We start from the raw sequence: 16,780 nt of genomic DNA, 5'->3' as shown, positions 1-16,780 counted from the left end.
TCATCATTCTGCTGTGGGGAATGTGATTATAATGGAGAATGTACAGGAGAGATTTGAGGCGATATGTGAGAAGGAACAGGAGAAGAAGGAAAGGAAGGTATAGGAGAGGAAGGGTGCTTAGGAGATGTTGCACAATCCTTCTTTTTGGCAGGAACCACAGGTGTGGATGGTGCATCTGCTGGTCTCTTCTTGTGAGGTGTAGCACCTACATGACCTGTCATTGGGTCTATGTAGATCTTCTTTTGTCGAGGATCTGGTCTAAAAAGTTCTTCCTCCTCTACAACCTTCTTGGGCGTTGATTTTTTTCGATTCCAGAGGAGGTTGGTGTGCGTCTTTAGACTTGGGAGGTGTTATAACGTCCTTTGGCATAGTTTTCGGTGCCAAAGGTGTCGTTTTCTGCTTTGTAGGCATGTTCGAGGATTTGGGCACCTCGAAATCAGGTTTCAAGTTCTTCGGCGTCGAAGATGTAGAAGTGGGCGTCTTCGGAGCCGGTGCTTCTTTCGGTTTCGATGCTGGTACTGTTTTAGGCTTCGTTGCCAAAGGGTCTTTTGGCTTCGGTGTCGAAGGGTCTTTTGGCTTCGGTGCCGATAGAAGAGGCTAGCTCGGTGTCGAGGCACTAGAAGGCTTATTTGGTTTCTTTGGAGCCGGGCTGGAAAGCGGGGCTTCCGAAACAGGTATTCGGTCTTGACTGGGCCCTTTGGGCGGAGTGCTGACCTTTGCCTTCTGTTTAGGTAGTGCATGTGGTGCAGGGGCAGTAGTACTCACGCGCTGACCCGATGGAATGGAGTCATCTGAGTCCTCTGCCTCTGATACGATCTGGAGATCAGGTGAGGCTTCTTCGGGAACGAGGGGAACCTCTTCGTCGAAGATGTCTTCCGGTGCTGGAGCGATCTCCTCATTTCGTGTTGACGGGCCCTCGGGTCATGGATGGTTTTCTTCGATCGGAAGGATGCACAAGCTGTGCAGGTCGACTCGTCGTGTTACGGCGATAGACAGAGGTTGCCGACCTCGTGGTGGTCGCTATGTGGAAACTTTGCTCGACATACCGGGCATCTTTTGAACAGAGTTCTTTCCATGTGGTGTAGGCCGCACGTCGTCGGTAGGCCCAACGGCCCGCGTCGATGACCGGAATGGAACTGATGGCGTCGAAAGTATTGTAGTCGATGTCGAGGGTAGTTTGTAGAAGTTTTGAGGAAGTTCTGCGCTTCGAACTTGCTGAAAAGTCTTTTTCTAGCCGGAGCGGAGAAACTTTCATCCGAACCCAGTGGCGGAAAAAAACAATCGAAGGATGGAGCCGATGCCAATTCGCAGTATTGTCCAAGGGAGGAGTCACCTATCTTGTGACTACAAAGACTTCTTCCAAGAAGACAACAACCTGCAATCATCTGAACCCAACACCAGGTGGCGATCTAATGCATAGTGTACAATCTGCAGCTCATATGCCTCGAACAACTAGATTTCTGATTTATTCAAATAGAGTGATGACCTTAGTAAGGCAGGCTTTATAAGATTATATTTAGACATCTGTTCAATAGAGAACATGATTTGTGTGTCGTCAGCATAGGATACGACACTGAGACCACATGATTTAAGCAAGCGGGGCCATACACATATTAAAAATGGTAGGGTTTATAATGAGACTTGAGGGACACTAAATTTAAGTGTTTTAGTGGAAAAACAAAAACGGGAGAAGGAGATCGTCTGACATCTATGAGTGAGAAATGACGGGAGCCATTTTAAGGCAAGGCCACAAACAGCTAGGTCTGCCACACACTGAAGATGAATACCATGATACGTGTAAAACGCTACCGAAAGGTTGAGTAGTGCGAAGGCACAGGCCTGACACGGATACTTCAGTTCTACTTGCAGTTGACAACCACCATAAAAAATGGCCACAAAGAGGGAGGATCATCTAAAACAAGCACCTACGTTTTGTCAGTATTCAACTCTAAACCATTGATAGTTGTTGGGTCTGCCACTGCTTTCAGCCCAGGGTCACAAGCAGAGTCTCCGTCAATTTACAGAACAATCTTTAGCATGGAAAAGAGTAATGTTCAGATGCTTAGCATGTGGTGATACATAGGGATGAAAAAAGTGAAAATCAAGGACAACCCTTGAGGGTCTCTGCAAGTAGGGGGTGAGTAGATGATCTATAGGGTGGAATGATGATCGTTTGGTTCCTACCCACCAAAAAGGAGCTGAGTTTATCCATTGCAATGCCGCACCTCAGATCCCAACTTCGCCAGCTTTCTTAAAAGCTAAGAACAACAGACAGTGTCGAAGTCAGCGGACAAGCAAAGTACGATCAGCGCAGCTACACCGCCCTGGTCAAGTATCAGTCTCAGCTCATTTAGAACTGGCAATGGAATTTCTGTACCATGGTGTGGGCGGAACCTGACTTGAGCGGAGTGCAAGAGGGACTTCTACTGCAAGGAGTCCATAATATATTTTTTCACTAGCCCATCTGCCACTGACTAAAAAGTGAAATTCAGAGAAAAGAAGAAGGCAAAGACAAGTCCAAAGAAGAATCTTGGGAAACATTAATGCATCAGACTAATCGAGAATGCGCTCAGGTAACTGCTTCCTCCCTTTGAACTGAAGCGTTTGCTCTATTTACTGCAGTTCTCTACATCGCAGATTGTGCTATTCTTTGTATTTCTATCTTTATAGTTATTAGGAGTGTCCAAAAGCAGCATAATATGTCAGGACATTTTCCTCCAACAGCAAAATGAGCAATAACTAGTTCTCAATGACTTCATGCAATCTGTACTTATTTTGAAAGAGGAGTGCTCCTTTTAGGAGCAAGGGCCCTCACACACACTAACGGGAATCATGCTTCATAATCGGGCAGCTCCACGTTGGGCGGGCGCTGCAATGCCGAACGGGCTCCTCGATGGGGCTCTTTACTGGAGATCTTTTCTTTTTTGCTTATGTGAATTGGGAAGGTGAGTAAGGAAATGTAAGTAGAATGGGTGAGGTAGGTGGGCATTAAAACTGACTAAGGGGATCCGAAAGTAAATTCAGTTTTAATAATTGGGGCCCTTTGTCATGGTTAAAAAACATGAGTTGAGCATATAATGGATGTAATGGTCTATTTTAGCTACAAAGCAAACACAAGGAAATGATGGACAAAGCGCTGAAACTTTTCAGACACACCCCCAGCCACAGATCTACGTTGAATACATAATCATGCTTTAGCTCACTTTCCCACCCCAGTTCAGACCCAGCTATATGCAAATCAGTCTTGACCCTGTACCTCATGGGAACAATGCAGCCCAAATTGTCAAGCCAGGTCTTCCCTGGACCGGAAACAAGCATTCTAGGACTGGTTTCAGGGTAACACCCCTCATCAGCCAGGCTAGCTTGAATCCAGTGGTGAAGTGAAAAAGGGACCCACATCTGGGCATACCCGGCCAAATTAGGGCGACCTAAGCAAGTACAAGGAGATGATGGACAGAGCGCTGAAACTTTTCAGACACTCACCCCCAGTCACAGATCCGGGCTGAATTCATCACTGTTCTGTAGCTCATTTCGCCACCCCAGTTCCACTAGGGGTGTTGATGGAAAATAGCAACAATTAAGCCAACTAGCAATTGAATAAACACAAGTTTTGCCAAGGTCGATAGGCTTCGCATAGGCAACTTCTATTGGCTTTGTCAATATTTTTTAGACCTGTTGCACAGTAGCGCGGGTTGCTGTGCAACATGGCAGTATGTAAAGAAAATAATAGTGCTATTATGTAGTCAACGGTGTCCGCATCATAGAGCTCTTTTTGTTTACTATAAGCCATGTAGAACAGCAGCCGCCACAGCTGTTGAATATGTCTAAAAAACATTGACAGGGCCAGCAGATCTTGGGTTAAACCTATTGGGTTTCCCAGTCCATCAGGGTTCAATGGGCAGTCCCTCTCCCGGTGCCACTGCTGCGTAAATGGATGCCATGCCTCAGACTATGCCAGGACTGGCTGAGCTCACGCAAACCTTTAGACAGGACCCCTCAACAGGCGATCTTTCGACGCACAGGAGTGGTAGTGGAGTGTGCACGTTGTGGTATTGTTCTTAAAAAAGTAATGAGCTGCACAGAACTGCACTGAAGCAGATGTTAATTGGAGTTGTGCAGTGCTTAGTACTGTGTGTGGCACTGTAGGGAGATGTCCTTCAGTGCTGCACTGAAAATGGCTAGCCTGTACTGCAAATGATAAACTCGATGGGCCGGTGCAGATCACAGATGTCAGGCAAATGATTGGTCATCATCATGTTATTATTCTGGTTGGAGCAAAAGCAAAGTGGAGGTACACCTCCACAATCACAGATGTAAGGGTAGTCCATCTTCAGTAAGGCATATTTAGACAGTACTGACCAAAAAAAACATTCTTGGACAAAAGCAATCACGTTTTTAAGCTTAAGCTACATACGTATAACACTGGAATTTGATGGAAATCCCTTGGGATGGCACTTTAATCCTTGCAAGAGAACTATGCAGCCAAATATTTGGGTCCTCCTTTGCCGGGGATAAGAGTGTGGTCATTTGCAACCAACCCCAACGCAGTCATCAAGCACAGGAAGTGGTTACTTGTCACAAGCAAGAGATTCAAAACAATTAAATAACCAACAACTGAGTTCTCCTATGAGCATCTGCAAATCATCCATGATATTTTTTCTTTTGTAATCCGATATTATCATGATTTACATAAGTAGGTTATTTGATTCATTTTAAAACAAACATTTAATTGTTTTAAATTCACCTTGACAGTTATTTTTACTTTGAAAGGGTCGATTTATATATGTACAGCGCCTTCATGCCGAACTATCCAGTGCAACCCCGACAAAGGATGACAGACTACAAACTGACACTTCAGATATACTGTTGGTGTCTTGAAGAATATACTGCTGTATGAAGTGAGATGCTATACTCATACCAGTCATGCCTACTCAGAGACTCTAGAGTTTTCTAGAGTTATAAACTGAAGCTATTAAGGTGTAGTCGCAGATGCTTGTTTCCAGTCCAGGGAGGACCTGGCTTGGCAGTTCGGGCTGGACTGTTCACATGAGGCACAGGTTCAAGAATGATTTGCATATGGCTGGGTTCAAACTGGAACGGCATAGTGAGCAAAACAATGATGTATTTAGGCCCAGATCTCCGTACTGGGGTGAATGTATGACATTGCTCTGCATTCTGTCCATCAACTGTTGTTTTTGCACTGGTCACCTCGAGTGGGATGGGTGTGCCCAGACGTGGGTCCTGTGCTCTCCATGCCACTGGAATCAAGCTATCCTGGCTGAAGAGGGGTGAAACCCCGAAACCGGTCCCAGGATGCTTGTTTCCAGTCCAGGGAGAACTTGGCTTGGCAGTTTGGGCTGGACTGTTCCAATGAGGCACAGGGTCAAGACGGATTTGCATATGGCTGGGTTCAAACTGGAACGGCAAGGTGAGCAAAAAAACGATGGATTTAGGCCCAGACCTCTGTACTGGGGTGAACGTATGACATTGTCCTGCATTCTGTCCATCAACTGTTGTTTTTGCAGTAGTCGCAGATATACACTGATCACAAACAACTATAACAAAGAAACAACGTAAACAACCAAAAGAAGATTTTGGCAGTGTACATACATAGTTATTGAACTTAGTCATAAAAAAGTGTAATCCTAACTAGCTACGGGGGTGTGGTCACGAAGCTGATAGGAATGGACTCGTAAGCAGGGAGCTCCGCTCCAACCCCGTAATTAATCCTGCACAGGAGCACTGAAAGAAGCCCCCAAATCCTCGGGAGGACACGGAGGGGGCCTGGAGGCAACAGCTCCCTGAAAAGCGAGCCTGCAGCAGTGCCGACCAGGAGTTTGAGAAACAGCAAACGAGCCAAGGAGCGGACCCAAAATGGTGGTACGAGGGCACCAAGCTCCGGCTGGCTGCGGGGGTGGTGCGGCCAACGTGGACTAATAGAGGCCATCGGGGACGCAGGACAGCCCGCTTGCAGGATCGGAGGGAGCGATGTTGAGGGAGAGCGGGGGCACCGGAATTCAGGGCGTCTGGAATGCCGAAGACCCCGAGGGCTGAAGGGCGTCCAAATGGTGGCAGGAGTGCCCGGCGAAGATTCTGCGACGGAGGCGGGATAATACCGCGAGTGGTGCTGGAGGGTAGCACTGCTGTTGTGGCACCTGGGACACCTGCTGGGGCAGATTGAGATGTGGCATGGCCAGGAGAGGGAGCGCATGGCAGTTGGCGCCCCACCCCCCTTCCCTCCTCTCTCTCGCTTGCTGTGAGCAGAATTGGTGGCATTAAAAAGAGGATGCGAGGCAGGGCCTATGATAAATAGATGTTCGGAAAGTCAAGAAAAATAAATAAGGAGGCCATTCTGTTGAAAACTAAAACTTTCATCTGCAACTAGTTTATTACCGATTTGAATTTCCTCAGTAGTATGTCAACGATTTCAACAATTTATGTTTGTTATAAATCCGATTTGGGAGAAGGTGGCTTTTGGACTGGTTTAAGACAGGAACCCAATGTGCAGACGGTGTGGAGTCTCTCGCTTGCTGTGAGCGGAATTGGTGGCATTGCGGCGGCTCTGGAGGGCAGGCAGGCGTGGCTGGGGGATGCTTGGGCCCGCTGGTGAACTGTGAATGACGTGGAAAGCGCTGCAGGTGATTTGGCTGCCTAGCAGCACTGCGGAGACCCTGGAGGAAGAGAAAGCAGAGGGCTTCGAGAGAACTGCCTGGAGCTGCAAGCTGACGACTGCGGCGGAGCTGGCAAACAGGTGCCCTGCTTGCTGCGAATTGGAGCGGCCTGGAGACGATAGGACGCAGGGGGCAATTGAAGCGGCAACAGGTGGTGGAACCTGGAAAGACTACACAGGAGTTGGAGCCCTGGGACGCGGGCACCCATGATGGTGATGGAGGTCAGTGGGTGAGGAGAGCAGCAGCTGCGTGAGATCCTGGGGGCGTGATGCATGAGAGGTGCTAGCCTTGTGTTGGAAACGGCAAGACACTCGGACAGTAGGTCCCCGAGGCTGCTCATGGGGAGGAGGAGCGCTTGAAGACAGTCCTGCCATAGCGGAGCCTCCATTGCCTGAAGTGTACTGACAACTGTGAGGAGCTGGGGCGCTTGTCAGAGGGCCCACCTGCCCCCCCTTTCCTGGGGACCTGGCTGCGGAAGCCACTGAGCAAGGAGGATTGACGGTATGAGGGTACTTCACAAGTTGGCAAGACATAGAAGGAGGACAGGCGAAGTGGCTGACGGAGGCCGAGAGTAGAACCATCGGCTGGTGGCATCTGTGGGAGATAAACTGTACGGGACCACAGGAGAGGGTACGGGCTAGCACGAACAGCAGGCGGAGTATCCCGGCAGCGGACCCGGAAGCATTCCTGAGCCGAAGGATTGACAAGCATGGACATTTGCATTTGAGAGGAGGCCTGCTGTCCCTGACCCCTAAGGCGGGGTACCGCGGACACCTGCGACGTGAGGGACGCAGTGGTTGACATCAGCTGGCCCGGACTGGGGCCCATTATTGGAGGCGAGCCGCCTGCGTCCGGCTGGGGAGTGGTTAGATCTGAAGGCTGAGACAGTGGAGGCAGCGGGGAGGGGCCGACTTTGGAAGGTGACTTTATTGGAGGTGCGATTCTGTACAACGGCGCAGATGCGACAAGAAGCGGGCTGATTTCTACCTGAGGTGTGGCCACAAGTTGGGACCCTGCTGAGAGGCTGCGACTACTAGGAGGCCATCCGGAGGTTCTACAGAGTTGGTGACCCCAGGGAATATGGGTAAGCCGACAGGGAAGCAGGTGGGTGCGCGGGTGGAGTAGTAAGAGGAGGTGGCCTCTGGAGAGGCGCAGCAGGGTCCGCAAATGCGTCAGAAGGGGATGCTCCAGCAACAGGTCGACCAAATACTAAAGGCCATAACGGACACTAGGGAGGCCCTGTAGCTGGACATTGCGCATGTGACACAGGGCCTGGGGCTGCTCCGGGCGGACCACGACAAATTGGCTGATAGGGTGAAACAAACAGAGATGGCATAGAAGTCTTGGAACCAGCTCAGAAGTCGATGGCAGCGCAGATGGCAGATTTTCAAAATAGGCTGCAGACATTGGAGAAGCAGGCAGAGTATGCCGAAGGTAGGAACGGAAGAAACAACATCCGGGTGGTGGGGCTGCCCGAAGGGGTGGAAGGAACCCACATGGTGGACTACTTGGAGGAATGGTTGAAAGAGACTGTTGCGCCGGAAGGACTATCGCCCTTCTTCACTCTGGAGGTAGCCCACAGAGTGCCGGCCAGGACCTTGGCCCCTGGGAGGCCGCAGAGGCCGGTGGTGGCTGTGAGAAGTTGGCCTGATGTCCACTATTCTAGTGGGCACCCTGTATCAGTCCAAACAACCCTTATGGTGATGGTTGTAAAGTCAACCTTATAGACCAGCTATCCTAGTGGTAGCATGGACAAAGCAGTCTTAGGCTAAACTCAAGAGGGCATGTGAAGCCAGCTGTTTTACCATATGTAACCCCTTTAATACCAAATGAAAGGACACCACACAGGTTATATATGAAATATGTATGTATTTATTTCTAACACAACCCCTCTGCACTCTTTATGAGGTCAGAGGCACAAGCACATAACAAGATACTTAATTATCATACAGTAAGTTGCACAATATACAGTAGAGCCTAGGGGCACCTCAAACCATACACTAAGATAGTGGTATAAGAACCACGTCAAAAACAAAGGATAGGCATAGGGCATCGCTGGGGCTACACTGTACTACCAAAGGATAGGAAGTATGAGGCCCACGGGAGGCATGTGCAGAGTCTTCACACACACGCAAGTTACCATAGAGTTAGAATGGGAACGAAAGAATTGGAAACTATTTCTTTTAGGTCACTTCCGGATGAACTAGGAGAAAACTACTTAAAACTAGGACACTAGGATAGTTAATACCCACAGGAGCACCGGAGTACTCACGTTACCTCACCCACAGGACGCAGGTGCATAGGTGTCAAAGTGTGTCGGAATCCTATGGAGCCTTGAAGAAAAATGATGCAGACGACCAGGAGAGAAGTGTCCGGTTGGATCCAAGGGCGGATCGAGGATGAAGAGTACCTGAAAGCAGAGGGGACAGAGTCTGGGTCACTAGCCAGTGACCAGGAAGGAACCAGGCGATGTCGCGAAGCAATCAGGTGATGTTGTGAAGCTGGTCTCTGCAGCCACGTGGACCAGGAGGCGTCGACGAAACCATAGACTAAGATAGTGGTGTAAGAACCACGTCAAAAACAAAGGATAGGCCTAGGGAATCGCTGGGGCTACACTGTATTACCAAAGGATAGGAAGTAGGAGGCCCCCGGGAGGCGTGTGCAGAGTCTTCACACACACACAAGCTAACAGAGTTAGAATGGGAACAAAAGAATTGGAAACTAGTTCTTTTAGGTCACTTCCGGATGGACTAGGAGAAAGCTACTTGAAACTAGGACACTAGGATAGTTAATACCCACAGGAGCACCGGAGTACTCGCGTTACCTCACCCACAGGAAGCGGGTGCATAGGTGTCAAAGTGTGTCGGGTTTCGTCGCTGAATCCTATGGAGCCTTGAAGAATGATGCTGCAGGCGACCAGGAGAGAAGTGTCCGGTTGGATCCAAGAGCGGATCGAGGATGAAGAGTGCCTGAAAGCAGAGGGGACAGAGTCTGGGTCACTAGCCAGTGACCAGAAAGGAACCAGGCAATGTCGCAAAGCAATCAGGTGATGTTGTGAAGCTTGTCTCTGCAGCCACGTGGACCAGGAGGCATCGACGACGACCAGGAGTCAGGCACAGACTGTCCCACGAAGGCTCTCGCTGTCAAGGTGTCGGCTTCCGGATTGGAGTCAACAAGCCTTGGCAAAGGCACCCACGCAGGAATCGAAGACGGCTTCTGGATTAGACCAGCAAGGTCTGATGGGTTTCTCCTTTGTAGGGAAGCAAGGGCCAGTCTGGAGCAACCAGACCAGCGGTGGAAATTCAAAGGTTCGTTGTCACAGAGGCCACTAGCCAACGGGCAAGTGACCGGACAGACACGTCGAGCAGGAAAATGCAGAAGGGCCCCACGCAGAACTTGTGGAGTGTGGAGGGCTGATCTTCGATGCAGTTGGTGCTCGGGGCTGGGGCTTCTCAATCCCCAATGCACAACTTCGAGGGTGCCTCAGAAGTTGCACGGAAAGCAAATCGCTGGCTTTCCAAGATGGCCGGTCCCACGTCTCGCATCGCCTCCACGGGTCTCAGTTTTGCTGTGCCTCGGGCTGAAGGAAGTCTGGAAGTCTGGGTCTTGTCAGGCTCTGAGTTTGGGCTCCGGCGGGAGAGACGACAAATCAAGCTGTTGATCGCTTGATGGTGCCTGCTTGTGCAGGGTGGTCACTCATTGACCACAAGGGAGATTCTTCAGTCTTCTATCTTCAAGTAGAACGTCGAAGGTCAAGAGTTTCGTTTCAAGTTTCAGTCAGTTTCAGTCAGGATTAATCTAAAGTCTTGGGACTCAGCCCCTACCTATATACCAAATTTTGGGGCTGGATTACCTGCTAGGTCCCTCCTATGGGTGGGACCAGGGAAGGGGGTGGGTACACCCCTTTCTCTTTGTACAGTTTCGCGCCAGAGCTGGGGCTGGAGAGCTCCAGCACCGGTTTGAACTGGACTATGCATGGGACATCTTGTGTGCCCCAGGCAGTGTCTCATTTCTTTCAGCCCTCCCTGCCCCAATACACTATAGCCTGTCTGGGGTGGTGCTAGCACCTCCCAAGTCAGGAAACCTATTGTCCAAGCCTCCCTCGCTGGAAGGACTCCCAGCAGCAGGAGGTCAGACTTGTGTCTGTGGCAGCAGCATCCATTTTGTGATGATGAGGCTCTGGTTAACTTTAACCGGGAATAGTAGGAACAACATGTCTTCTCCCTCTAGAAGGGTGGAATGACACCCCCCTTCGCCAGAACTGGCAAGGGGGTAATATTCCAAAGCGTATGCCACCTTACACAACATGTTTTGATAAAGCCAAACCAAAGTTAGCAATAACCGCGAGGATTATAATGCACTTAAGAGTATATGGTACGGCTATATCATAGAACAGCTACAAGGACATGGTTCCGAAAGCTGCAGACAGGCTCAGCTCATGCTAGAGCCTCATCTCACATAAAACCAAGCACTCTGCCTACAGGATTGTTAAGGCCTGCCATAGGAGTGACTTATAGGTATATATGTGTCTGTATGTAAAGGTAGATATAGGGATACTACACCTAAGCAAGGGGCGATTACAAGACCGTGCCCCAGCTGAGTGACCAGCCAGTTGTGTCAATGTGACTGGCCAGTCAGGGGTGGCATAATACATGCTGCAGCCCCTGGTAGGCCTTGGATGCACCTATGCCCTGGGCATAGGTGCATCCAAGCACCTTATGAGCCCCTGTATAGTACACTATACAGGGGCTCATAAGGTGACCCAATGTCCAATTGGAGATGTACCTAAAGTACATGGAGTCATTTTACAGTGAGAGCAGATAGCCTGGGGCCCTGATTAGCAGGATCCCAGGCCAACTAAGTCGAAAATCAGCTAAACACTAGGCAAAAATCTGGGGTAATCATCGTCCGGTATCCACCTTCCTACAGTGGCCAGGCTTCTTCACTACAAAGATAGGGATCTCCTATTGAACAAGGCACGGATGGCGGGCCCATATGCAGTGGACAATAGCAAGGTGACATTGTTCCCGGACTATACGCTTGAGGTTCAGCACCGCAGAATGTCGTTTGGGGCAGTCAAGAGGGCACTTAGAGATGGGGGTATTCAATACTCTGCTGTTCCCGGCGCGCTTGAAGATTGTAGTGGACGGAAAGATGTTCTTCCACGACATCCCTGAGGAGGCTTGGGACTGGCAGGAAATGTATAAAGCGGGCACTGGAGAAGCAGGGAGTGGCATGGGCGAAAGAGCAGAGGGACCTCGTCCGCACAGACTGAGGCGTAATCGGCGACATCAACCAGCGGCCCAGAAGCCGACAGAGACATAAACGGAGAAGGAAGGTAAGCTGCCCTGCAGGCCGTTACGGATATCTTCCAAGCGGAAGGGGGCACTTCTCCGGCGAGAACGGACACGGACGGGGGGTCCTTGGAAGATGACGATGGTTGATCGGATGCTGGAAGTATGAAACTGCCACATGTGACAGCTGGGACGTCGGACAAGATCGTAGATGGGATATGTTGACTTTGGCTGAAGACTGGAAGGGCTGTGGACTGGGGAGGGGAGCTGGGAGGGTGCTGGATGTGGAACAGGTTAGTTAAGATTGGCTTAACATAGACCGGGGTAACTGCAGGGGATGCGGAATATATGTGAAAAAGGTCTTGCAGATAAGAGGCCCGGGAAGGGGCTGGTGCAACATTACAGGGGTTGGGCGCAGGCTGGAGGCCTATTGGTGTCTGATTCCCTGAAGCGGAGGGCTTACCCTCCGTAAGTTTGGGTCGGTGTAGCTCCCTGAGGGCATAGAGGAAGCAGGAAAGTGGTAGTTTGGATGGGTTCTAACTATGTAGGGCCTGTTCTGGGGGGGAAGGGAATTGGGGCGGTTGGGAGGGGGTTGAGGGAGTTAGGGACACCGGTGTGCTCATAGATAGGAGATGTCTGCAGGGGAGGGCCTGTCGGACAAATGGGGGCGTTACATGATTTGAAGTGTAATATCTGGAATGTATGGGGGCTTCACACAATGCGACGGGGGGTACAGGTGGCACTCCTTCAGGAAACACACATTAACTGATTTGAAGGGGCAGCGTTGAAGAAGAGATGGAGGGGGCAGTTATTTTACACAACTTACTCAGCATTTGCCAGGGGTGCTCTGGTGTGGGTTAGAGTGGGTGTGACCTTTCAGCCAATGCGGCAGTTGCTTGATCCGGAGGGACGGTTTGTGGCGGTCCTGAGGAGGCTAAATGGAGTGGATGTGACTCTGTGCAGTGTGTATGCTCCCAATATAGACCAGCCTTCTTTTTTTGAGAGTCTATGACGCCATACTTGACTGGGGCGACAATACTGGGGGGGAGGGAGGGGGGATTTTAACTCCACAGCAGTTGTGGATAGAGACAGATCCCCACCCTCCGCTCTCAGGCGCACTGGCTCATAGGATTTCCAAAGCGAGGAGAGCATGGCAAACTAATTGGGGACTTGTAGATAATTGGCGTGCCCAGCATCTGGAGGAGAGGGATTACTCTTATTACTCTGCCCTCCATTACCTGCATTTGCGGTTGGACGCAATATTATGCACCCCATATGTTCATACCAAGGTAGTAGGTAGCGATTATCTAGCGAGAACTTTATCGGACCATAACCCGCTACTAGTACGGATACGTTGGAGCCGTGAGAAGTCACTGATACCGACCTGGCGGCTCCGACCGGAGGCGCTGGAAGATCTGGTATTTGGCGACGAGTTGGGGGCAGGAATTGATCAATACTTTGAGAAGAACGAGGGGACTGCGACATCAGCAGCAATAGAAAGGGATGCGTTCAAGGTTGTGGTCAGAGGCATTTGCATTAGCAAGGTGGTGGGAGTAAGAAAAACGTTGCTGGTGGACCTGGAGAATGCCGAAAACAGACTGCGGGACGTGGAGAGGGACCGGCCCGGGAGACCAGGGGCACAGGATGAGGTGTTGGAGGCTAAAGAGGCAGTGGTACACCTGGCGAAATTGCGCTCCTTTGATTATAAGAATTATAGAGCACGGATGCACGCGGAGGGGGACAAATCGAGCGCTCTGTTGGCGTGGTTGGCCAATCCGACACCCAGGGCTGAACCGATCTTGGGCCTGAGGGCAACCACAGGGGAGGTGGTGCATACACAGAGAGGGATTAACAGAATTTTCCTACAATATTGAGCTGAGCTCTACAGTAACCAACTGACTAAAGACGCTGAGGGCATAGTGGAGTATCTTGAGGAGATGGCCCTGCTGAGCTTGAATAAGGAGACTTGCTGGGCGGAGAGATAACAGTGGGAGAGATCAGGAGTGCGATTAAACACATGGCCCGCAATAAGACACCTGGGGCGGATGGCCTACTAATAGAATTCTATTCTAAGTACGCGGACTATTTGGCCTGACGTTTGCAAGTGGTTTACAAGGAGGCGCATAAAGTAGGGAGGTTGCCTGAGACAATTAGGGAGGCCATTATCATTCCCCTCTTAAAACCTGGTAGGGAAGCCACAGATATGAAGGCTTACCGCCTGCTCTCAATGTTGACAACAAACTACAAAATCCTGAGTAGGATCTTGGCGTCCCGTCTACTCCCATACATGTCGCAGCTAGTGCACCGGGACCAATCAGGGTTTATACCACAACGCAACAAGTCTATTAATGTGAGACAGTTATTGCGAATCTTGGAGGCATGCCAGGAACCGGCATGGACGGCCTTGATTCTCTCGGTGGACATAGAGAAGGCATTAGATAGCCTGGAATGGCCATACCTCTTCCAGGTAATGCGCAAGCTGGGTCTGGGTGAAACGTTCGTGAGATGGACCCGGATATTATATGACTCAGCGATGTGCGAACTGGAGGGACTGTGTCGTTGCACTGTTCAGTGGGAAGAGAACGTGCCAGGGCTGCTCGTTGTCTCCGCTCCGGTTTGCGCTGGTGATTGAGCCACTGGTGGTGCGAGCTAGGTCAGGGAAGCACTATGCTGGGTGGGAAGTGCATTACGTATCGCTCTATGCAGATGACCTACTGATGTTTTTAGCTGCCTCTGATAAGGTGTTCACGGGAGCGACAGAGCTGCTGCGGGTGTTTGGGGAGGTATCAGGGTTGTGTGTGAATTGGGAGAAGACCTGCCTGTTCGCAGCGTGTGGGGCCATGGCACCCCCGGATGGACTGGGGAGAATGCGATGGGAGCCGAGTTGCCTGCAATATTTGGGGACTAACATATCATGAGCAGGCGGATCTATTAGAGGGCAATGTGAATAGAGCAGTGCGAGGGATCAGAGGAAGCATGGCGTTTTGGAGTACTTTTGGAGTACTTTGCCACTTTCAGTGGCAGGAAGAGTGGGCAGGAAGAGTGGCGCTGCTGAAAATAGTAGCGCTGCCTAGACTCTTATATTACTTCAGTATGCTGCCGATATGGATCCCAGGCTCGGTGTTTAAGACGCTAAGGTCCATGGTAGGGGGATTTCTGTGGGGGAGAGGCAGGCGGCGGGTGGCCACGATGATGAGGCCTAGAGGAGAGGGAGGATGGGCGGTCCCAGATTACGAAGTGTATTATTTAGCAGCCCAGCTACAGAGGCTAACGCAGGCAGTGGCTAGGGAGTTTAGGGGAACGGATGGCCAGGCAGACCGCTGGCTACCGAGGCATGTCCTTTCATTTGTAATACTCGGTCAGCGCGTGCAAGTCGATTCATTGACGAATCAGGAGAGAACACTGAGAGCCTGTTGGAATACACACAAGCGCAGGGGTGGCATTAGTCGCCTATATGCACCAGAGATTCCTCTGGGCATGTGCACGGCCTTCCAGCATGGAGGTGACTGGTCTGCGCTGTCGGGGTGGGAAGATCTAGGGCTGCAAATGCTGGGTGACTTGTACGAGGAGGGGGTTCTCCTGCCTTTTCAATTGTTACTGGAACGATATGGCTTGCCTAAGGGCGATTATTTACTGCATGCTGCTCTGCCCCCTGCGATTCAGAAATACTGGAGAACAGGGCTATCGGAGCCACAGACATCCCTGACATGTCAGTATGTTGTAATGGCAGCGGGGACGGTGACAGCAGTGACATGTCTATGCAGGCGAATGGTGGAGGAGGGACTTCAGCCACTGCTCCAGCTGCACGAAAAGTGAGAGGCAGATTTGGGCAAGGATATACCAGAGACGACCTGGGCCAGAATAGTGGAAAGGGCATGGAAAGGCACGGGGAATGCCAGATTCCAACTCATCCACTTCTACATTATACATAGAGCATATTTAACCCCATCGCGTATAACTAAATATTTTCATGTGGAATCGGCGTGTTGTCCCAGGTGCAACTCAAAAGCGGCAGACTTTCAGCATATGGTGTGGAGCTGCCCACAGCTCAGTACATACTTGGAGGAGGTGATGGAGGTCCTGTGTGGGGTGACGGACAGGCAGATAGAGCCCGACATGGGAGCATGTATTCTACACAGGTTTCCACACACAGCGCGAACTAAGATCACAAGCAAGTTCATTAATTTAGGGCTTTTACTAGCTAAGCAGCAGCTAACGAGACAGTGGAAATCCAAGCAGGGCCCTAGCGTGGCGAGATGGAGGGTGGAGTTTACGACTTGGGCAGCTAGTGAGAGTATGGTTAGGCTCCAACAGGCTAGGAGAGCGAATAGAGAAAAAGCGATGGAAACAGCACAGGCATGGGAAGCATTGGTGGCCTTGTTGAAGTTCCCAGAGTCGGATTCGGACACGAACTCCCTGGAGGTTCCCCGGGGTAATGTTGCAGAGGATAATGCATGAGCAGGTGTGGAACTAGCGGGAATGAGGGAACATCCCAAATACAATCAGAGGCCCGTACACTCTAGCACAATGAAGATGATTGATTATCCTTGCGTACATTACTTGGAGCACACCGGTGGAAGGAGTTAGGGGGCAGGGGGTGGGAGGGGCATGAACACGCTGGAGGCACCCAGCTTGGGAGCCATCGGGGTATGGGATGATGTCATGATACTGATTGAGATGAGGATGCTACTTCAATTGTGGGCAATGACTACTCATTCAATGTATCGAAGACAGTGCCTCCCACTGATGATGTGCCTTGTAAATGGGAGTTTGTGTGTGTTAAAAAATTCATAAATTTAGTTTTGAGAGAAAAAA

The 16,780-nt window shown here is 50.5% G+C and overlaps 1 protein-coding gene across 2 annotated transcripts in view; it reads right to left on the bottom strand.

Moving 5' to 3' along the window:
- Positions 1-16,780, bottom strand: part of EFTUD2 (elongation factor Tu GTP binding domain containing 2) — a 253,358-nt gene that overhangs the window by 65,124 nt on the left and 171,454 nt on the right. The gene's annotated exons all lie outside the window — the stretch shown is intronic.

This window comes from Lissotriton vulgaris, chromosome 5 (assembly GCF_964263255.1).
Source record: "Lissotriton vulgaris chromosome 5, aLisVul1.2, whole genome shotgun sequence".
NCBI lineage: Eukaryota > Metazoa > Chordata > Amphibia > Caudata > Salamandridae > Lissotriton > Lissotriton vulgaris.
The sequence above is the reverse complement of the archived record's forward strand: the minus strand, read 5'-3'. Positions and strand labels throughout refer to the sequence as shown.